Here is a 24,748-nt window from a genome sequence, read left to right as displayed (position 1 = left end):
TCTGTACAATGTCTGTAATATCCCATTTAAATGAACTGGATAAAACCTTTCTTGGGTCTAACCGGGACGTTTTGTGGAAATGGTCTCTAACTCTGTTTTAAAACCTCCTGATAATAGAAAGAAACCCAACTATAGCCCACAAGTGAATTCTTAGAATTGCATTTTCCTTGGCAGGTAGATGGTTTTGCTTCATGCCAGAATGGGAGGTAACGGAAAATATTGGCTAAGAATATGGGTTTTGAAGTCAGGCAACCGAGAATTGTAACCCAGTACAGTCATTTGTGTGATGGTGAGCAGTTATTTAAACTCTTCAAGCGTCAATATGCTCCTCAAAACTTGGGGAGAGAATAGCCTGTCTGCAGAGATGCAGTGAGAACAGAACATTATAAATGTGAACAGCACCTAGCATAACACCTAACACTCAGCTACTGAGCATTTCCTTGATGCAGGGAGTGAGCTGAGATTTTGCACAGATCACCTCATAGAGAATCGTTCCTTCCAGAAGGTAGATGTGATCTTGTTGCCATTTTACATAGAAGAAAGCCAAGGTTTATAGAAGTTTATATAAGACATGACTCAAGTCACATAACTTCACCAGGATACGAGTGTAGGTTTATGTCTACTGTCAATACCCGAACTCTTAAGCCTGATCCTATTCATTTTATACCTGTGATGCTCATGTCACCTTGAAGTAAGTAGGTGTGTATTTCCTGATATAATTAGTAATGGAGGCTCTGGCTTATTAAATGACTTGTTTATGGTCACATGATTGGTAAAGAGTGGAGTCAGAGTTAGAACATAAGTCTGTGTGATACATACTGTCTTTTTACCGCTAGTGTCTCCTTCTCCTTCACTTCCTGAATTCGCCATCTGAATACACTCTATACCTGATGAGACTCTTTCTACCATGCAGATCCCGTATTGTCTCTGTCCAGCATTAATCGCTTTAGTGACTCCAAATTATCTGCAGAGTGAAGTCAACCATCTTTGTAGAACTTGCCTGACCCTACCTGGCTGGAGTCCTGCCTCCCTCTCTGGTCTCACCTCTTGAGGTAGTGCCTGCCAACCCCCTTGGATATATCCTACAGCCTGGTGCACTCCTTGTAACTCCCCATTTGTCATGTTGTTTTATGTCTCTATGCATTGGTTCATGCCTGGAATACATTTACCCATCTACTTTGAGACTTCCTATTCATTTTTCAAAACTCTTTCTGAAATCTGGTTCTACAAATAAAACTGACCACACCCATGGTGTTGGCCATCATGACTGATTGGCAGCCCTAACTGCTGCTGTCAATATCCACCAAGGCTTTTGCTGCCAGGCAATGATTCCAGTGAGCTGCTCTGAGCCAAGGACTGCTACTAGTTCAGGCCTATTCCTATGAAACACAGGACTCCTCTAACAGGGGACTCTAGATCAGGGATGTCCCATGGGCCTAGTGGAATCTTTCTTGAAACTGTGTAGCAGTTCCAACCTCTTTCTATCCAAACTTCTGCCCTTCTATTCTCCTTTACCCATGTGAGACTCCTACACTAGTCTAAAAGCTGTCTTTTCTTCCTATTGATCGCTCACCCTTTATCCTTCACAGACATTTCCCCCAATACATTTCTTTTATGTCTATTTCCATCTTGGTGTGTGCTCTTTGATGGGCCCGAACTAACATAGCCGTACGGGTACCCTTCTCTATTCTGTACATACACCATCACAAGCGAAATAGCACATTTATTTCCTATTTCTATTTCCTAATTAGATTATGAGAACAGTAAAATCAAGAAAAAACATTGTATGACTCCATTTATTTTTAGTACTTAGCAGATCGCTTAGTACTTAGTTGGTACTTAATAAGCATTTGGATAAATGAGTGCTGAAAGTATGATCTTATCTAATATGAATTTATTTAGGTGAAAACAAACTAAACTATGTGTTTACTTCTCAGCTAACACTGCCAACCAAGGTAAGGATACCTGGAAGTTAGTTTAGGGTCACCAATGCTAGGCTTATGTTTTACAGTATTACCATTTGGCTTCTATATGCCCAAAATATTTTCTTGAGTTCAAATGAGTTTTCATGCTTATGAACTTAATTTAACTAAACTGAAATCTTGAATTCTCACTGAATATCTCTCATCACTAAATGAAGCAGCCTTGATTAATCACTCTGAGCATTTCAAAATATTCTGTCAGTTAACCTATATTTAACATAAGCATCTGTAAAATCTATATGAGAGCATTCATTAGAAGGAAAGCATATTCTTGGAGAGATATAAAATCAGATAGTGATTCTTAATATTTCAAGTTAGGAGTAGGGTATAGCATGTTTCTATTTATTACTAGCAAATCTATTACAAACCTGCTCTAATCTATACAATGATAAAACTTATTAGTGTTTGTTTGTTTGTTTTCATCAGGTTGGTATATATATAATATATATGTATTATATATATAATACATATATATTATATATATATATATATATATAAAATAGTCTATTTATAGTTGAATTTTCTTTTCACATAAAATTACATTGGCAATCTAACTCTGAAATACTATGCCATTGCTTGATACTAGCCAATTCTACTATTTATTTCACTCCATTTTTCACACTTGGGATCTGTTAGAATTTTTTTTTTTCATGTGTGATCTCTTAAATATGGTTTGTGCTGCTCTTGTACCAGGGATGATGATAATAAACATCATTTACTAAGTGTCTCTTATATGCACCAACAAGTATGTGTTAAATGTTACTATCCCCATTTTTCAAATAAGATAGTAAGGATCTAAGAAGTAAAATAACTTGGAAGGCTACCACACAACCAAGAACTAGATTATCAATGCTTTGAACACAGATCTGCCTGATTTTTTTGGATTATCTAATCTGAGTTGTTTACTGCTTTGACTATAAGGATTGAACATCAATCTACTGAATATTTTAAAATATTAAGACCATGCAAGCTCTTCTAAAAACCTTGAAGTTTATTCTATAACCAATACAGAGTCCCTTGGGTTTCAATGCAGAGGAAAATAATACAATTAGATATGTGCTTAAGTAATACGTGGAAAGTGGATTGTGTGAAAGATGTAAAGGGTGTTAGATAAAACTAGAAAAAAGGGGGGCACCTGGGTGGTTCAGTTGGTTTAAGCGTCAAACTCTTGATTTCAGCTCAGGTCACGATCTTACTGTTTGGGGAATTGAGCCCCACATCGGGCTTTGTACTGATAGTGTGGAGCCTCCTCGGGGTTCTTTCTCTCCCTCTCTGTCAGCCCCTTCCTTGCTCCTGCTCTTGCTCTCTCTCAAAATAAATAAACTTAAAAAAAAAAAAAGCCAGAGAAAGTGATACCTGAAAACTAGTTGTTGACAAGTCTAAGTAGGAAGGCATTTGGGTCTGATCCAAGAAAGTAGGCAATGGTATGGACAGACAGGGAAGATTAGAGAAACTCTTCTAAACTCAAATGAACTGTGCAACAAGTGAACTGTGGGCCTTTGGTCGAACCGTTTAGCCATCATGCACTCGTTTGCTCCTCTGTATAATGGAGATAATAAAATCTATTTCAAAGTGTTATCATGAGCTTTAAATAATAGTATGTTAGTATGTACTTATATGGTGCACACTATGAGTCTATGTACTTTATAAGTACTTATACTCACAGCTTCAATAGTTAAGTACTATTATTATCAGTTTTATAGATGAGGAAACTAAGGCACATTGATGAAAAGGGCAAAGTGATGGAGCCATGGCAATGTAAGATTAAAATAATAGGATGAATTATGTATCTGGTGCATAGTCTGTGCTTGATAAATGCCTGTAATTAACCACCTGGAGTAATGTCCTTGAGAGGTAGAACCAAATAGGAGTCATGTCTGTAACAGAGTAATCTAGCACTTGGTATGAACTAAACTGATTGGATCCTCATGGACACAATGCAGGCTTTGTTCTTGGTGCTGGGAGTACAGTGGTGAACTAAACAAGCTCCAGCCTTCATGACATTTTTTTTTTTTTTCTTGTTGGAGCAGATGTTCTGATGACTAGGTGATTGAGTGAAGGAAGCAGAGTTGGAAAACTAGTTCTAAATTATTTTCTGCAACACATTTTTTTTTTCTGGAAACATTTGCTCAAAAAGCTGCCACGGAAAGAAGTCTCTGCAACCTCTAGTGCATTTTCAGTAAGGTCTAGGGGAGGAAATTTGTCTCAGATTTTTTCTCAAGCTCTTTCCATTTTCATAGAGGTAACTTTCAACTCTGGACTGTTACAGGTCCAGTGCTTGCTACAAACTAGCTTCTTATTTTCTGGTAAACCCTCAGCTGTTAATAATAGTGCCTAAAACAGTGAGCACTGTTAATGTGTGTTGAATGAATGGATGAGTGAATGAACAAATAATGGATTTTTTTTTCATTTTGTAGGGCATTCATTCCTTACATATAGTAAGATGATTTCTCAGGAAAAATGGGATATTTAAGAATTAATTATTAACTGGCATAAGTCCTAGAATTTACTGTTGTGCAGAGAAGATATAACAATTTGAAAGTGGTTTTTTAGAGCCATTTGTAACAAGCACTGAGAAGATAATTTTGGCTACATTTATGTAAGCACCAAAACCATGGCATCTCTTTGGATTTCAGAATTGTCATAATGCCATCTTTTTTTTTGTTCAATTAAATCTCACTTTCAAAATTCATATCATAGATGCTTTTTGAAAACATTAATGTTAAACTGAGGGTTGATGGGGGTGGGAGGGAGGGGAGGGTGGGTGATGGGTATTGAGGAGGGCACCTTTTGGGATGAGCACTGGGTGTTGTATGGAAACCAATTTGACAATAAATTTCATATATTAAAAAAAATTAAAAGTAATAGTAATAATAAAAAAAAAAGAAAACATTAGTGTTCAATATTTTACTATTTGGATGATATTCTTTCCATTTGCCCCAACCCTATGTGGCCACCTACCCACTCACCTTCAGTAGAGTTATAGAGTTTCATCAGTTCTAGATCGTGTCTTAAAACATGCATTTGTAAGACACAGTCGTTATATTGTATCATTTTCTAGTTGGAGAAATGCTTGGAATTCATAAAAGTAAATATTTCTTTCCACACAAGTGTAAAGATACAAAAACTGAAGGAGCAGTTAACTCCTTTGTACCTCAGTTTCCTTGAGTCTATTTTACTTAGATTATATTTTTGAGAATGCCATGTTTACCTGCCTCAAACTAACGATTGGCAATTTTAAACCAATCTTATACAACACAGAATGAAAATCAACCATGTAATGAACTTACCCTAATATTGAGCATATTGTATTTGTTCATCATATGGTACATACAGCTGTGATTTGATTGTAATGATGGTGATTATACAAAATACATCCTTGGTTTGGGACAGGTGTATTCAGAAACTGTCCCTTAGTTTGTTGTCAAGTATAGTGAATTATCTATAGGATTACCTCACCCTTCTCTTGGAACTTTTTCCTGTGACAGTTCAGAATCATTGTAGTGTTCTCATCTAAATGAATAAAGGTCAGAAGAGATTAAGTTTTGTTTTGTTTTGTTTTGTTTTGTTGGTTTTGTTTTTCCCTGCCAGAATAGCTGTTTATCAGAAAGAAGCCAACTGTCAGAACTAGAGGAGGACCCAGGCCTTGGCATTCATCTTCTTCCCTTTCTACCAGTGCACGATCAGTACTGATAGAACATTCTCAAGTGATTCTTTGAAGTGACTCATGCAGTGTCAAGGAGACTAGCATTTGTCATAACTATTTTATTGGCTATTGGTAGTCATAGAGTGAATTCTGCTATTACTCCAATATTACAACGAATCAGTTGAGAGAAGCAATTACAAAGAAGAGTGAATCACTCTTGAGAATGCTTCTCAGATAAATACCATCAAATAACCAGGTCTTAAAGAATGTTACTATAGTATCAGTGACTCTGTTTTTAAACTCCTGATTAGGCTTCCAGATACTCACTAAACTTTCTCAAGTGTAAAAGTGACTGGCTTTGGGGAACTCTGCTGTATTGACTCCAGATGTTATATTACTGGGATGGCAAAATGATGATACTAGTTAACAATACATTTTTTAATTTTTTTACTGTTTATTCATTTTTGAGAGAGAGAGAGGGAGAGGGAGAGGGAGAGGGAGAGAGGGAGAGAGGGAGAAAGGGAGAGAGAAAATGGGGATGGCAAAGAAAGAGAGAGACACAGAATCCAAAGTAGGCTCCAGGCTCTGAGGTATCAGCACAGATCCCAATGCCGGGCTCCAACTCTCATAAGCTGTGAGATCATGACCTGAGCCAAAGTCAGACACTTAACCGACTGAGCCCCTCAGTTGCCCTAATAGTTAACAATATTGAAGTGTGTGTTAGAAAGTTGCTAAAAGAGTAAATTTTAAAATTATTCATCACAGGGAAAAAATTGTAACAACATGAGGTGGTGGATGTTAACTAAACTTTTTTGAGATAATTAGGCATATTGTGGCAATATATATAAACTTACATAATGTTATATGTTAATTATATCTCAATAAAACTAGGAGAGTAATTTTTAATTAATATTGGTTTTTTTTTTCTAAACAAGCAAAAAAAGCAGAAACAGACCCATAGACACAGAGGGCAAACTGGTGGTTGCCAGAGGGGAGGGAGGAGAGTGGGTGGGTGGGCAAAATGGGTGAAGGAGAGTGGGAGGTACAGGCTTCTAGTTATGGAATAAATCATAGGGATGAAAGGTACAGCATAGGGAATATAGTCAATGTTGTAGGGTGACAGATGGCAGCTACACTTGTGGTAAGCATAGGATAACGTATAGAATTGTCAAATCACTGTGTTGAACACCTGAAACTAATGTAACATCATGTGTCAACTACAATTAAAAAAAATCAGTCCTCTGTGTCACAGAACTGACTAGGTTGGCACCTGTTTCATAACTTACCAGCTGTATTGTTGTATAAATTACTTAATCTCTCTCTGCCTGTTTTCCCATTTTTAATGGGGATAATTATAGTAGCAAACTCATGGATTATTTGAGAATTAGATGAATTAATCCAGATAATCACTTAGAGCAGTATCTGATCTATATATAACAAGTGCTCCACACTGTCAGATATTATTGATATCATTATTAATTTTATTATTAGACTATGACATATTTTCCCAGCTCTATAAATCAGGCAAATATAAATTGCTTATTTTTAGATGTTAATAATGGTTATTATGGTAGAAAATGGCCTATTTTAAGATCCAAAAACCCAACGTTGGTACTGAGTTCACCATAAATTAACTTTATGAACTATATCAGATCTCTGAAAAATCACAGAAAAACATGTTTGTGTCAATTGGAATGTAATATACAATTGATATCAGGATTGAAGTAAGACTCCACTATTTTGCATATTCAGGTTGTAATGTCCTATTTAGTGCCTTTTGATACTCAGATTACATTTTTTACTGATTGTTTCATTTTATTTACTCAGCTCCCTTGGGCAAGTGACTGAGTTGATGTGCTTACGTTAGTTGTATTGCTGAAGATCTGGGACTGAATGAAGTTACACAACCAAAACACAGTGAAATAGAAACTGGACCTTAGGTTTTCTTATGTCAAAAGAATGAACCCTTTAACAAACACAGTTAAGCCCTGACCATGTACCAGCCCTAATTCAAGGCACTAGAAGTATAGCAGTACATAAAATCAATGAAAATTCTTGCCTTCGGGGAGTTTACATGCTTTTAATGGAAAAAGAAGAATGATTTTTAAAAATCTATATGTGAAAGACATAGTTGACTAGATGGAATAAGTAAAGAAAAATTAAGGTAAGAACAGGGATAGGCAGTACCAGATGCAGGGGGTCCTTCCTTTAAATAGGACAAACAGAGAAGCTTCACTGAAAAAAAAAGAAATTGAAGGACTCCCAGTGGAGGTTTGTAAGAGGTACAGCTGGACCAGTAGAAAGAATATTTCTTGGAGAGGGAACAGCAGAAGCAAAGCCCAGAGGATGAAACGTACCTGGAATTTTTGAGGAAAGCCAGGAGACCATTGTGTTGTGAGCGCAGTGAACGAGAAATCTGAGAGCTAACATAGGACCAGAGCATGTAGGATTTTGCTAACCCTTTTATTGTTTTTGGCTTTTATTAGTATAAGATGGAAGCTACTGGAAGACTTTGAGAAGAGAAGAGGCTTAATCTGATTTATCTTTTAATAGAATCATCCTGGCTGCTATTTTGAGAGTAGACAAAAGGAAGGGATAGAATAAAATAAGAAGACTCCATTGCAAAAAACTTAAAACAACATATAGTGGCTTAGACCAGTGTTTTAGAAGTGTGGATGGGGAAAACTAGTCCTATTTCAGACACATTTGGGATATCTTTTGAACTTAGCATCGATGAGATCTGTTAACATACTTGATATGAGGTATGAGGGAAAGAGTGGCGGCAAGGTGAATCCAAATGTGTAGGCTTATGGGGGGAAATAAAGGTAGGATGGAGGTGCCCTTACCTGAGGGAAAAAAATTAGGAGGAGAAAATTGAAGTTTAGTTTTAGATATGCTAATTTTAAATCACCTATGAGCACTCTAAGTGGGTCTATCAAGTAAACTGTTGATTTAAGTATGGCTCTCATGCAGAAGTATAGACTAAAATAGACATTTGGCAATCCTGGGTGTAAAGATGATATTTAAAATCATAAGCTTGGAATAGAACTTGAAGGGAGGTAGTCTAATAGAAAATAAGGGATGTTCAAGATGTGAGCCATGGTGTACTGTATTATTACAAGGCTGGAAAAATAAGGAGAAACCCTCAACGTAGATTAAGAAAATGTAACCAATTAGGGAAGGAAGACTGGAGAGAATGATATTCTGGAAGCCAAGTGAAAACAGTATTTTAATTGAAAAGAAATATCAGATGGAGATGGTCTAAAGTCCTGACTGTAGCATTACTAAAATGTCTGATTTACACCACAATAAAGTAAGAAGCAATTATCCATTATATATGAGTGTCCATTATGTGCACAGGGCAGATGGTGATTAAGGGGAAACCAACCAAACAACCAAACAATTTCCACAGACAAAACATTCTTCCTGCCTCTGAGCTTTAAAGGCAGGAAGAGAGAATTACAAACACTGGTTGTAAGTCTCATAATAGATGACAAGAAACACTCTGTGGAAATATAGATAAGACAGAGATTAAATTTGATAGGCAGTTTCAGGGGGAAAAGGTCATATTTGAGCTGGGTATTAAAGAATGACTGTTATTTCTTTGGGTAGGAAATAGGAAATAGCAATGGACAAATAATAATGACATTCCAGGCAGATAAGATTGCATAAGCAATGCCACAAGGGCATGAAAAGTCAGAGCATGTTCAGGAATGAGTAATAAATTCATTTGACTAAAATAGAGGGTCCAAAGAATGAAGGGAATGAATAGGTAGATATACTTTTTTGTCTTTATGGAAAATCTTACTCAACAGTTCAGTAGAAAGAAAAGTTTGATAAAGGGAGATATTTATCCAAAACTAAATATTATGATTACTATAATTTTTTTATTTTATGTTTTTAAGTGTATTTGTTTATTTTGAGAGAGAAAGAGAGAGAGGGAGAGAGAAAGAGAATGACCAGGGTGGGGCAGAGAGAGAGGGAGAGAGAGAATCCCATGCAGGCTTTGCCCTGACAGTGTGAAATCCTATGCAGAGCTCTATCTTGAATACTGTGAGATCATGACCTGAGCCAACCTGAGCTGAAATTGAGAGTTGGTTGCTTATCCGACTGAGACATCCAGGTGCCCCCCATTACTATCATTTTTCAAAAAAGCCTTTTATAGTCTACCAAAAGTCTGTCAACCTAAAAAATAAAATAGTTATTTTACTAACAAGATGAGATTATTCAGGACTACCAGAGAAATTGCGATTCAGGACAAGCAAATTATGGTGAACTACAGACAAGTCTGAAGAGACAATGGGACTATCAGCTTTAATTAGGCTTTAGGAGGAAATTGGGGAGGATTGTTTGGAACAAAAGTTCATTAGAGAGGAAGAAATTTGAACTTGTAGTGGGTTCTCATTGGCTGCAAGTAGTGGTTTAGTATGTTGTTGCTGAGGGGGGAGGAGAACTTTCTTCTTTTTCTTAAAAGCAGGAGATAAAATTCCCATGTGAAAAATTTCCTCCCTTATCAAAATAACTTTCATCCTCCTATTTTTTTGCTGATTATGCAGGCCACAGGGAGTGGCACACACTAGAGAGCTCCCCAGCAGGACTTCCCATCTCCATGTTAAATGAGGGTCCTTTTGTGGTGCCTGGGTGGCTCAGTTGGATAAGCATCTGACTTCGGCTCAGGTCGTGATCTCACGGTTTATGGGTTTGAGCCCCACATTGGGATCTGTGCTGACAGCTCAGAGTCTGGAACCTGCTTTGGATTCTGTGTCCCCTTCTCTCTCTGCCCCTCCCCCACTTGCGCGCTCTCTCTCTCTCTCTCTCTCTCTCTCTCTCAAAAATAAACAAACATTAAAAATAAAAAGACTGTAAATGAGGGTCCTTTTATTTATTCTTACAAACCTCAAGTCCAATATGTTGTAACATTAATACCTTCTTGGAAAATACATAGAAATATAAATTCTTCCCTGTAAGTTATTCTATTAGGTAGATTTTAATTCAAATAATGTTGCTTGGGCTATTTTCTAACTTAAGTGTAATGTTGTGTTTTAATTTTATCTCTTTCCTAGAAATGGTTCTCCGTATTGCAAGGCTGCAAGATCACACAGAAAGAGTGGGACCAAATAAACTGGAACATCTGACACACTGAATGAATGTGAGTACAACATTAACAGCTTTTAAAAAGTGAGAAAGAAAAATTATCTAAAGTGGCTTGGAGTCGATTGTGACTGAATGTGGATAACTGCTGGATCCTTGGGATGGGTGAGCTCTCCCTGGGGACGGTGGGGTTTGTGTGTGCACCTGTGACAGGACTTGATTTCTCCTCAAAGCACATGCATTGAATTTTTGTCTGGAATCACTTTGTCTCTCATATCTGCTCTGCTGCCAGTAAATCTTTGAAAGCCTGCTTTTTGACCGCAGCTGTAATGTATTTCCACCTACTCTGCTCTCAGACTCCTACTCAACCCCCTATTTGCCCTTCTTTTATCTTTCTGTCAGTGTGGTCCCCCGACACCATGATTAGTTTGTTTTTTGTTTGGTTCCTCTCCCTGAACCTGAAGTCAGCCAATTGTACTGGGGGTTCTCTCTTATCTTTCTGTTCTCTCCCAATCTTATCCCATGTTACACATACTTTGACAGTTGCCAGGGTGATATTTATTTGTGTAGTTATTTGAATATTTTATGTATTCATTTTATGTATTTTATGTATTTTATTTGAATATTTTATGTATTTTATGTATTAGATCTAATGCCCCATGCAGGCAAGGATCGTGCCTGTTTGCTGAAACATCATAGATACTGAACATTTCCATGCTGCCTGACCCTGCCTGGTCCTGAGTAGGATTTGACCACTTCACGTGTTCCCACACTTCCATAATTGTTCAAAATATCTGTTCTTCTGAAACTCATATCTTTCCTAGACTTGCTCAGTTTCAGATAAAAAAGCCTCTTGCTTTCTCGTAAAGATAAGGCTATCCAATGTGAACATCACTAAATTTTTCTTCACTGTACCTGAAAATATCTGTTTCTATCCTTACCGTATTTGTTTCCCAATGTAACCTCCTACATTAGATTTTAATCCTAATGCTTTACATGTGTTATCAACTTTATTAAATCAGCTATTCCTCCCAGATTTGCATCTCTCCATTTTCCTGGTTCCTTCCACACAGACAAAAACCAACCATGCTTATGTTTCCCTTATCATGAAAAGATTCAACCATCTAAAACCAAATCAAACAAACCTCTTCCATCTCACTGTTCTCAGTTTTTCCCTCTAATCTAGCTCCTTTTATCCATTCAAACTTCTGTAAACAATGGCTGTTCTTTGCCCATCTGTGGTAAATTCCACAAGAGAAGGGGCTGCTTTTACTGTGTTGTGCAGCATATTTCTAGTATCTCGCACAGTATCTAAAATGGTCAGAACTCAAGAATTAAGTGAATTAATTTTAGCTACCGTTTCACTTCCTACACTGGACCTGAGTGTTAAAATTTTGCTTTCGGGGTAGGGGGTGGCCCTGGGTGGCTCAGTCAGTTAAGCCTCCAACTCTTGATCTTGGCTCAGGTCATGATCTCATGGTTCATGAGTTGCAACCCCGCATTGGGCTCTGCGCTGTGTGGAGCCTGCTTCGGTTTCAGTCTTCTCTCTCTCTCTCTCTCTCTCTCTCTCTCTCTTTCTCAAAAAACAAAACAAAAAACTTAGAAGAAAAATTGTGCTCCTAAGCACTGCTTAAATTACTCTCACCATAATAGTCCCCTTCTTTGTCATTCAATCCCTGGTCACATGCAAATACTTCTCTTATATACCATATCAAAATCTATCTTAATGACTGTTAACTGTCTATGCCTCATCACTTCATCAGAGCCTCAGGAGGTCAGGACAAATAATTTGGTTATTTGTTTGGCCCCTGGGTCTCCTAACAAAAGGCTTGCCAGTCATTAATTATTAATGAGTTGAATTAACACTTTAACCCCTAAACAATCCTTTAACATTGTTCTGTTCACATTTAGTATTACATTTAATAAAATACTTTGACCCTGAAATAATAAAAGCGTGAAATCGGATAGCCTTTTAAAAACCATTTCAAATCATTAAAATAAAAATGTTTAAAAAACATGCAGAATGAATCATATATGTGCTTTGTATTGATGATCCCTGTATTTAAATAATTGAAATTATCCATATGTATGGTATGCACACATCTGCACACACATATACACATAAAAAGTATGGTTGTGACCACTTGATAAAAGAATAGCCATTGATCACATTATTTCTAAGAAAATAAAATCTTTTTCTGGGTCTTTTGAATTCACCCCGTAAATGCCCACAGGAGAACATAGAAAATCCTTAAGAAACTGTGAGGCATCTGAACGAAGGCCTAGGAATTACTCCACGCTCACCTTCTCTGTGTTTTCATGTTTGCCTTTCCAAAATAGGTTCTCATGTTTTTCCCTGTTTACTTCTCTTCTTCCTCTAACTTAAGTGGCTCAGCAGCCTGAGTTGAGTATATTTGTCCCAGGTCTAATCTTCCAAGATTCCCTTTTGGAATCCTATTCCCAGTTTTACCTATAAGCTGTATGCAGTGAAATGGATGGATTAAGCCTTTCTCCGCCATACACCTTGCTCAGGCCTTAGGAGACCTTACAGTCTGTGGAAAGGCATCAGGCAAAACCAACGTGATTGTTTGGTAGCTTGTGGGCTAAATAATTTATTGTTTAATTAACTTTTCTGTTTTCTCATTAGTTGTAACTTTATATGAAGAGAAAAAGTTATTTAAGAAAAGTATGGTGGATTTAATTTGTCTTTCCCCCAGCAAAAAGTCTTGAATGTGGTGTATGTGCAATTAAAATTTGATTTCTATTGCTTGTGTGGTGCTCACTCATATGATCACTGTTTTTCATAGGAGTGTCTGCAAAATCTACATAATTCCCAAGGCAATAACAGTTTAAAAATCTAGAATCTTTCACAATTAAGGGAAGTCCATAAAGACTTATTGATAATCACTTAATTTGGGAGGTGTCTCAGTTCCTAATTCAGGGACATGAATGGCTGTAAGGTCCATCTATGCCTCTTCTGTAACTCTTTGGCATATGTGCTGGGCTAATCCCTGCAACCCTGTATGTATAGGATACATCACAGAAACTAACCAAGAATGACCTCCATTTATTCCCCGGCGTCCATTTAGTTGTTCACTTGAGTATTCTTTGCTCATTTAATGCTGCCCTCTGCTCTGGAGGCTGACCTATAAAAGCTAGATCAATAGATTGTAGCTCCTTTGGCCAAAGGAGAGCACCAACAAGAGATAATAAAAAGGAAAAGTAAGGAGTACCTGGTGGCTCAGTCAGTTAAGCGTCCAACTCTTGATTTGGGCTTAGGTCATAATCTCATGATGGTGAAATCAAATGTGGAGCCTGCTTAAGTTTCTCTTTCTCCCTCTTCCTCTGCCTCTTCCCTCCTCCTGCTCACTTCCATGGTCTGTCTCTTTCTCTCTCTCTCTTTAAAAAGAAAAAAAAAAGGAAAAGTGAGATCAGGGTATTCACTCCCTTTCTGCATGTTTATCTAAGGTAGCTGGATCTTTCAACCATAGATCTTCTATGGGTGAAACATGTGGACACTGTCTACATGAACGTCTCTCCCAACCTACTCCCTTCTGACCTAGTGGTATTAATAGGTCAATTTTTCTTACTGCCTCAGAGCCCTGCACCCCAGTTCCTCTACACCCTGATTACCTCTTTGTAAATAGCCCCTTTTAAAATATATTCTCCACAGGGGCACCTGGGTGGCTCAGTCAGTTGAACGCCCTACTTCGGCTCATGTCATGATCTCGTAGTTCATGGTTCAAGCCCTGCATCGGGCTCTGTGCTGACAGCTCAGAGCCTGGAGCCTGCTTCGGATTCTGTGTCTCCTCTCTCTGCCCTTCCCCTACTCTCTCTCTCTCTCTCTCTCTCTCTCTCAAAAATAAATTAACATTAAAACAAAAAACTTTAAAATATATTCTCCACAAATCATCTTAATCTGAACGTGCCAGATATTTCCTACCAGGGCTCTGGTATAATGGCTGTCTTTTGAGATTAATTACTGTCATATTGACTATGCAAAATTATAATAGTAGGGAGCAACAAAGTAAGCATAAATATTTAGCTAATAGGCATGAACTACATGTACAAAAAGAAGTCTTGGGAAAATACTGTATTAGCAATGTTCGTCATTTCATTCTATACATTTGGATTGACTCCTGAAACACATTGTGAACTGATTATTAGACGATGGTACCATTTTCTGTGTACTTTCCCCCTGCCCCCCACAGATGGATAAGCATTGAATTTCGACCGAATTTATCAGGGTTACAAGTCAAACTTTCACCCATTTAATTTTTCCTTTTAGAAGGTGTTGGAAGGTAATTGACTGATACAGCCAGTAGTTGAGCTCTTTTAGACCTTGATAAAGCCATCAGTTTGGTGTGGGTGCCCCTATTTAAAAAGAAAAACAAAAGTCTTAGCTATCTTCGAGTTGTTGGCAATCAACAAGTCAGAGATTTTCTTTTTTTTTTAATAATTTGCTTTTTATTTTTTTGTATTTAAAAAATTCTTAATGTTTATTTTTTGAGAGACAGAGAGAGAGCCTGATCAGGGGAGGGGCAGAGAGAGAGGGAGGCACAGAATCTGAAGCAGGCTGCAGGCTGTGAGCTGTCAGCACAGAGCCCGTTGCGGGGTTGGAACTCGTGGACCGGGAGATCATGACCTGAGCCCACCTTGGATGCTTAACCTACTGAGCTGCCCAGGCGCCCCTTACTTTTTGTGTTTTTAAAGAGGAGATGTCTCAAAGCAACAGAATTGGATCTTTTGCAGCTGAGAAGAACTCAGATGAGAAATAGGCCCTTTTATTCAAATACACAAATTACCCTCTGAACATTTTTTAATATTCGTCTTATAGGAGAGAGGCAGTTCTTCATACGAAACTTAGTACTGTATATAATCACCCACCAAAATATTTCCACAGCATTTGAGTGTTTGAAATTTAGTTCTGCTTTGAAATTATAAAAGAGATTATAGATCTGTTATGGAGAGTTTGAGAAATTGAGAGAAAAAAAGTTCATAACTCTAAACTAGGAATATTATAACTTGTACACTTACATAAATTTTTTATATAGTTTTAATCTTAGTGTACTAACAATACTTGCATTATCTGAATTACTATATAATTTTATAATAATTTTAGATATCTTGAAGAAACTTGTCACAGATTAAGTGTTCAATAAGAGCTTTTATTTAATGAGACAGATACTTAGTGCATTTATAAAAGGAAAGACTGCTTCCATGTTAATGGAATCCTCTGATATGCACCTACTTCCGTATTGTGAATTAGCAAGTTCCCACGTTTTAAGATATACATCTTGTTTTCAAAAATTTCCAGTTGTAAAACTGCAATACATCTTATAATAGTGTAAAATAGTTTACTTTTCAACATGTTTTTATTTTTTTTTGCTACATTAGATAGCAAGAGGTTTGTGATATATTAATATTTTAATTTCTGAGATTACAAGACATTGGTGAGTGAGTGTGAGTGTGTGTGTGAGTGTGTGTATGTGTGTGTGTGTGGTCAGACGTGGCAGTGAATGCTGATAGAGTATACCTCATCACTTACGTGCCATCTATTTTAGAAAGTAAGTCGTTCTTATTTTAAACCATAAAAATTGCTACAGAAACCCCATAAAATTTAGATAGTGAAGTAAAAAGGGAAAATGGTTAATTTCGCTGCTTGAGTTACAGGGTTTACAAAATTTTCTTACTGCATTTTTCTCTCAAACTTTTAAATGTTTGAAGTCGTGTATGTTTTAGGTCTACTTATAAAGTAAAAAAAAGTGTTTACCTTGATTCCTTAGGGAGAAGTATTAAAAAGAAATGAAAAGATTTCCCTCTCTTGGAGAGAACATCTTTTTCTTAACAACAACTAAAACTGAGTACCTACCGGTCTAACACACATACCTCTCCTCCCAGAAACTCGGGAGAAATCAAGTTGTGTGTGGAACACCAGAGAGCACTATAATGTTTCCAAAGGATGCCTCTGAGTACTGCCCACTTGCAGGCAAAAGCATCAGTTAGTTATAATAGAAGTTACATTTTAATTAATATGCCCTTTTCTTTTGATCCACTTTTAAAAATTTTTTAATGTTTATTTTTGAGAGAGAGAGAGAAAGAGAGAGAGAGGCAGAGAGAGAGAGGGAGTGGGGGAGGGGCAGAGAGAGGGGGAGACACAGAATCTAAAGCAGGCACCAGGCTCTGAGCTGTCAGCTCAGAGCCCAATGTGGGACTCGAACTCAGGAACCGTGAGATCATGACCTGAGCCAAAGTCAGACACTTAACCTACTGAACAACCCAGATGCCCCGCTATTGATCTATTTTTTACTGTACTAAGAGACATTAATAAGATGTTAGGAAAATCACCCACCAAATGAGAATTTCCAAGGAGAAAAGGGCTGGGATCCATTCATTTCTAATTCACCATGTACAGAATTGACATATATACTTTGTATTCTTGATACTCTTGAAAGAACCTAGCATTTCTCTGTGTACTCAAGATCCCTTTGCTGGCAACCTAAAAAAAGTCTGTGTTTTTTATTGGTGATGCAAATTTGATCAGCTATCAAGAAATACACATTTTCAAACCTCTGATAAGGGCCTGATTTCGATGATATTCTTTAGTTGGCAATGCCTGCTGTATTGTGGATATAAATTAAGTTTTAATTTTATCCAAACTTGCTCATTTTATTTACTGATTTTATTTCCTACACTAGCAATGCACAGTGATTTTTAAAAAAATGAGTATATATAGAAGACTTTTAAGTTCCTTAATACTCAGGATACTCCCTTGCTAAACAAAACCTCCGTTATCACTGATTCGTGTTCACTCAGGCATTTGTATCCAGCTTTATATTGTTACAAACAGGGCTGGAATAAACATGATCATAACTTTGGGTGCTATCGTTTACTATGTTAGTAGAATCAGTTCCTCCAAATAAAATATTGGAGTAACAAACACACATAATGTGAGTATTTTACATTCTTGTTAAAATCTCGAAAGTTTTTATCAGGAATTTAGGAGAATGATTCAGTATTTTTTAAATATTAAATAATCTGAGGAATGCTGTCTTAGTCCATTTAGCCTAAAGGCCAGAGATTGGATGGCTTTATCAACAAACATGTATTTTTCAGTTCTGGAGGCTGGGAAGTCCAAGATCAAGGATCCAGCAGATTCAGTGTCTGGTGGAGACCCCCTTCCTGGTCCTTAGATATTTGTCTTCTCTCTGTGTCCTTACATGGCTTCCGGTGCCAGGAAGCTCATTGGGCGCTTACTCTTTTAAGGACACTAATCCCACTCATGAGGGCTTCACCCTCATGACCTAATTAGGCACCCCCCACACACACACAAAACCAGTTCCAAATACTATTACAATGGAGATTAGGTTTCAACATATGAATTTTGGGGAGGGAAGCACCCGCATTTATTCTGTAGCAGATGACATTGCTGTTCTATTATTTTTCTTTCTCTTTATCATTAATAAGCATTAATATTTTTCATACATTTCTTATCTATTTTTGTTTGTCCCTTTATTAGTTGCCCATTTCTGTTCTCATCTGGGTCACCTTTACAGAGGACAAACTAAGAGGAAAGGACATAATATATAATATAGAGGTCATAGGGAAGAAGCAAAGGAGGTGTTTTCCCCAGTAAGCATCACTGCCTGCTGGAAAGTAATCTCTCCCCCTGGAGACTTGTGATGAATTTGGCAGTTGTACTGAATGCCGAAGCAAACATTCAGTTTAGCAAGACTCTAGTCTGTTTTTGGCATTTATGTTGATTAGAGGGAAAAAAAGTTAGACTATGACTTTCTTTTTTTAACCACCTGTTAGCAGGTGGTATGAGTACTGTTAAAGGTAAAGGTTAGGATCCTTCTCCATTAAAGCAAGTGCCCAAAGGAAATCAGAAACATGTATTGACTATCTACAGTGTTTTAGGTAGTGGACTAAGAATTTAGTGGTGTTATATTTTGTTGTCAGTAGACTTGTAAATTTTCAGCATCCATTTTATTCATCTTCATTCTTCCAATGAATAGAATAATGCCTGGCATATCGTAGAAATTCAGTAGATACGTAAGTGTCTCCAGTGTATAGATAATAAAAACCAATTATCAGAGAGACTGAATAATTTCTAACATGGTCACACAGCTGGGAAGGATTCAATATCACTTTGTCCAGATGGAAACTCTGTGCTCTAAATATTTCATATAATATCTCTTCCTAACTTTCCTCCTGTTATACATTTTTTTTTTTGCAAGATAGGCTAAATTATGCTATGAAACAAATCACCCAATGATATAAGTGGCTTAAAACAGGGAGGATTCCTTTTGTGCATACTGGGCACAAATACGGGTTAACACAGGACTCTGCTCCTCATTTTCTCTCCAGAATCCACAGTGAGGTAGTTGATACTCCCTGGACCATTTAAGGTTACCAAGGCTAAGGAACAAAGAGTTTGGAGAATTTTGTCTTGGTTTGTTAAAGTTCCATCCAGAAATGGCATCTGCTCACATCTGGTCAAAGGAAGTAATTTAATTTCTGGAGTGTCATGAAACTTCATGGAGCCTTGAGGGTGGGAGAGTGCAATTGGGTGGGCCCAAGGAAATTATAAGGATACATATAAGTGAAAGAGGAGATCAGGAAAAGCACATCAGAGAAAGAGGTGAAAAGATGGTGCACAGGAGAAAAAAAGCTGAAAAGTTGTGGACAGCACCTCCTTCTTGTCACCAAATACCCAGATGTCTCTGTGATGGTGAATTTTATGTGCCAACTGGACTGGACCACAATACCTAGATATATGATCAAATATCATTCTGGATGTTTTTGTGAAGGTTATTTTCAGTTGAGATTGACATTTAAATCCTTGTACATTGAATAAAGCCTTTTACCCTCCGTAATGTGGTTGGCACTCATCTAACCAGTCAAAGTCTGAACAGAACAAATACTTGACTTCCCCTTAGCAGGAAGGAATTCTGACTGCATTCTGTGTTTGTACTGGAACTGCAACTCTTGAATCTCCAACCTTCTCTCCCCTTCTCTCTCCCCCCCACCCCCCGCCTCTCTGTCTCTACACACACACACTCACACACACCCATGCACAAGAAGAACAAATTCTTCATTTAAAAGAAATCATTTCTGAATAGGTAAAAGATAATATCCACAGGCATTAGTCCAACATCTGTCAGGCAGTGAAATCTTCAGACAGATAAAATACCAAGGTTAACACAGAGAAGGATAAAATGTTTATAGTCCAATAGGACCACAAATACATACATACACACATACATACTACATACCCTGTTGATTTTATTTCTCTGAAGAACCCTGATACAGACTTATTTCCATGCACAGGACATCTATTCCCCCTATAAGACACTCTCAGAGGAGGCATACAGTTGCCATGTCCAGCTCAGAGTCTCAGACCCTGAAAGAGACCCTCTAGTTTTTTGTTGTTTTTTTTTTTTTTTTCAACATTTTTTTTATTTATTTTTGGGACAGAGAGAGACACAGCATGAACGGGGGAGGGGCAGAGAGAGAGGGAGACACAGAATCGGAAACAGGCTCCAGGCTCCGAGCCATCAGCCCAGAGCCTGACGCGGGGCTCGAACTCACGGACCGCGAGATCGTGACCTGGCTGAAGTCGGACGCTTAACCGACTGCGCCACCCAGGCGCCCCAAGACCCTCTAGTTTCTTAATTGGGTCTGGCATGGAACTTCTTAGCCTGGATATCTGTGAGCCAAAAGGAAAATTGTGTGTTCCTCTTAAAGCTGATAGATAATAATCAAATATGGATGAGAATAAACACTTCCTGAGGATTAGGTATGTTTTCTGGTAAGGTGTAATTCTGCTCTATTGGAGGGTTTGGAGGGGTTGGGTCCTCTGTTTATGGATTCCCAGTCCTTATTGTTTTAGTTTATCCTTTTGGGAGACTCTTTTTTTCTTTTTTGGGGGGGGTGGAGAATACATTCTCTTAGGAAAGATGAGCAGCTTTTTTAACTTACCTTCTGCCCAAGGATCTTGTTAAAATTTTAAACATTTAGAACGTTTTTCCCCAAAACTTAGTTGACTCCTTATCTGACTCTGGTAGATTCCATGTGCTGTTAGCTACTCTAGTGGTATTTTTTTTAGGTCATATTTCCTAGTTTTTGCTGTATTTCTTTAGTTTCTGGTTCCAATTCTTTGTCTTTCTAGGTTGACTTATAGGCACCTAGGGAGATTCTCTTAGGTTTCATTGGGAGAACCACTCCCTCTGCCTCTTATTCTCTGGCAAATGTGTCTAATTGAAGTGAATTACATAACACCTGAATCCTTACTCTGAGACGCCTTAATTGCTTCAGGGCTTTTAACAATGGGTATGATGGTCACACTTTTGATTACTACAGTTTGAGTTTTACTGGACTTTGCCTCTGAAAGTATTGTTTTATAGTTCATTCTGCAAGTCCCTGAATTCATGGACTGTCTTTATTCTATTTAATTACTAATTACATGCTGGTTAATTATTTTCTGAGCTCATCTCTTTCTTTCCTAGTGCTTTGCCAAACACAGACAACACAAAAAATTAACATTCTACATTCTAATTTTGCCCTAGAGATGTAAGTTTATTATTTCTGTGGAACGGTTCCCAAATTAGAAGATGACATCTTCACCAAACGCTTTGCCATTACATAAGACAGGTTACCATTTTCTTGCTATAACACTTTACTCATTATTTACCTCTCTTAAACAAAGTTCACACATTTTAGGTCTGGATGTGGCAGCATCCTACTTTTAGGTTTCAAGTTATTTATAAATCTGAATAGAATGGTTTGGTAAAGACAACTGGCTAGGATAACAAAGGATTATTTTTTTCACTTACACCGTATATCCATGGTAGTCTGCACTGTTCTATGTCATTCTTGCTCGTGGCTGAAGGCTGAGGGAAGTTTCATTTTTCTACTTTCATGGTTGCTGAAGAATATAAACAGGAACGTGGAAATTGCACACCGACTCTCAAATCCTCCACCCAAAAGTGACATGTGCCCTTTCTCCTGATGTGTTATTGAATAAAGCCATGTATGTGGCCGCACTTAACTCAAAGAGACAGAAAACTGCAATCCTGGCATATGTCTGGAAGGAAAACTAGAAATATTGAGTAAATAATATCAATGGTTGCTGTATTCTTGTACTCAAGAATCCTTTATTTTTGAGAATACCAGACTCTAATCTCCAAAGAGGCAACATCATTTTTCTCCTGAAAATTAATGAACTTGAGAAATTGAATTTATGAAATTGAATTTTCTTAGTAATTAATGAACTGCCAGGAATTGTCCTAAGGCACTAGCAATAAAGACCACATTCAGGACCTTTATTATCTGTTGGCTACTTTATTCTTCCTCTCTTGCAAACATATTCAAATGAGTTCTAAACACTGATCACACAACTCTACAAAACTAGTAGCTGTGGTTACAGAAATAGCTTATTCACTGTTAAGGTAGATGAGAAAAGTCAGTCATTTTCTGGGAGACAAATACATTTTCTGGGAAACAAATACACAGCTTAATAGGTTTTCATTAAAATGATATTCATTATCTCTCCAAATCTGACAACTTGTATGATGTGGTGTTGGGTGTGGGGAGAAAAAAAAGAAAAAAAGAAGAAAGGAATCAAAAGACATGGAGAAAAAAACAAAAGAGGTTATTATTGTTCTTAAGTTTTGAAACACGTATATCTACCTTTTTTTCTTCTGAACTAAGAATGCAATTACTTTGCAATATAATATACAAAACCAGTCTGCAAAGTATCTGATGACCGAGAGTATTCCTAAAGTTTGAACTTGTTGTCCCTAAGGAGATGTTGTGCCATTTGTCCTTAGGAAGCATGAAAGAGTGAGAGTACATAGGTTTGCATGGAGTAGCACAAAACAGTGGAGTCTAAGAATGCAATTCTGGCTTATAAAGAATCTATAACTTATTGAACTCTATTCCCTTCAGAGCATTGGTACTAATTTACAGGGATCCAGTCTGCATTAGTCATTTCATTGCTGAGGTAGCAAATTAGCACAAATTTAGTGGCTTAAAATAACCAAGTGGGTATCTTATAATTCTGTATGATTGAAGTCTGACACGGGTCTCACTCAGCCAAAAACTAGGGTGTTAGGAAATGCATTTCATCTGTCCTGGAGGCTCTAGAGGAGGGTCTGTTTCCTTGCTAATTAAAATTCAGTTCCTTAAAGTTGTAGGGCTGAGATCCCTGTTTCCTTGCTGTCTGTCAGATGAAGTTCATTCTCAGCATCTGGAGGCCATTCACATTCCTTAGCTCATGACTTCCCCCATCTTTAAAGCTAGCAGTAGAAGAGTTAGTCTTCTCATCTCCCATATCTCTCCAACCCATTCTGTCTTTCTCTTCTGCTTCCAAGGCCTCATTTTATTAGTTTGGGCCTCCATAGATAATCCAGGATAATCTCGTCTCAAAATCCTTAACTTAATCATATCTTCAGAACACCTTTTGCCATATAATGTGACATAAACACGATTCTGGAAATTAGGACATAGACATTTAGGGGAGGGGACACATTAGTCTGTCCACCACAAAGGTCTAAGTGTGATATTCATGTGTGGGCTTCTCTGAGATAAAGGAGTGAATTGATGCGTCAGAGTTTCCTGTTAGAAGAAAACATGAGACTAGCCACTCAGAGTTGGAAAAAACAAAATATGGTTTATTCTATCAGCATGGGGAAAATAATCACATGCATTCTTTACTACAAAAGTATAGAAAATGCATTATGCTTAGCCCAAGACTATTTTCTAGCTGAGGCCCCATAAACCAATGCCTAAAGGAATATACAACCAAGATGCTATCTTATTAGGAATGTTAAAGTGCTTGGAAATAATTATAAAAACAAAATGGTTTCATTTACCATCTTTTTTTTTTTAAGTTTTTTTTTTTAAGTTTTTTTTTTAACGTTTTATTTATTTTTGGGAGAGACAGAGACAGAGTGCGAGCGGGTGGAGGGGCAGAGAGAGAAGGAGTCACAGAATCCGAAGCAGGCTTCAGGCTCCGAGCTGTCAGCATAGAGCCCGATGCGGGGCTTGAACTCACGAACCGTGAGATCACGACCCGAGCTGAAGTCAGACGCCTAACCGACTGAGCCACCCAGGTGCCCCACTATCTTTACTATATTATGATTCTGAATGTATGATCATATCTGCTGAATATGTCCTACAAATATGACTATAAATATGGATGTTTGATTAAACTGAGTGAGGTGGAGTTAATTAACCTGGAGAAGAGAAAAATTAAGGAGTATTTGAAACGTGTCTTTATTTTGATAAGGGAGTAGTATAGGAATGATAATTAGAAATGTACCATGATTTCTTGGGTGTTGAAGTGGTTCCAGTGAATGCTTGCTGCCAGGACACTGATTTCTGTTCAGCATAAGGAAAGACTTTCTAATAATCTGAGCAGTCTAAAAATGGATGGAACTACATCATGAGATTGTAACCTTCCTGTCATTAGAGGTCAATTAAGCAGTGGCAGATGAGCCCTTAGCAGGGATATTATGGATAGATTTCAAGCACTAAAGAGATGGATTATATGCAATTTTTAGTAACGTAACCCTGGTTTCCTAATCAATTTTCCAATTCTTAGTCAGATGATATTTTTTTCTAGCTTTTCACGTTTCGTGAAAATGTAAATATTAAGTCCTAAGTTGTTTAAAATGAATAAATGGCTATAATTATAAAGGATAACACTAACATTTAACATGTAGATTCTTATATAAAACTAATAATTATTATGATAAACATTTATTAATTGATTATACCACACCATTCATCATTAACATTTATTTCATGTGAAGCATTATCCCAAGATTATGCTTGGTTTTGAGTGTACAGACAGACCCGGATCTCCCAGAACTTACAGATTTGTGTGAGAGACAGACAATAAACTAATGAACAAAAGAACAAAGTCAATAATCACCGATTATGTTATAAAGAAGATAAGCAGGATGATAGGTAAAAAGACTAGCAAGGAGAACAATTTAAATAAGGTAATCAGGGAAGAACT

At 37.3% G+C, this 24,748-nt stretch overlaps 1 long non-coding RNA gene across 2 annotated transcripts in view; it reads left to right on the top strand.

Annotated features, from left to right (window-relative positions):
* LOC122200869 overlaps window positions 1-24,748 on the top strand; it is a 491,651-nt gene that overhangs the window by 161,916 nt on the left and 304,987 nt on the right. For both annotated transcript variants that reach the window (XR_006193956.1, XR_006193955.1), the window contains exon 4: window positions 10,692-10,777. This is a non-coding gene — a long non-coding RNA (uncharacterized LOC122200869). The remainder of the gene's footprint in view (window positions 1-10,691; window positions 10,778-24,748) is intronic.

Source organism: Panthera leo, chromosome D1 (assembly GCF_018350215.1).
Source record: "Panthera leo isolate Ple1 chromosome D1, P.leo_Ple1_pat1.1, whole genome shotgun sequence".
Classification (NCBI taxonomy): domain Eukaryota; kingdom Metazoa; phylum Chordata; class Mammalia; order Carnivora; family Felidae; genus Panthera; species Panthera leo.
This window is presented reverse-complemented; position numbering and strand designations above follow the sequence as displayed.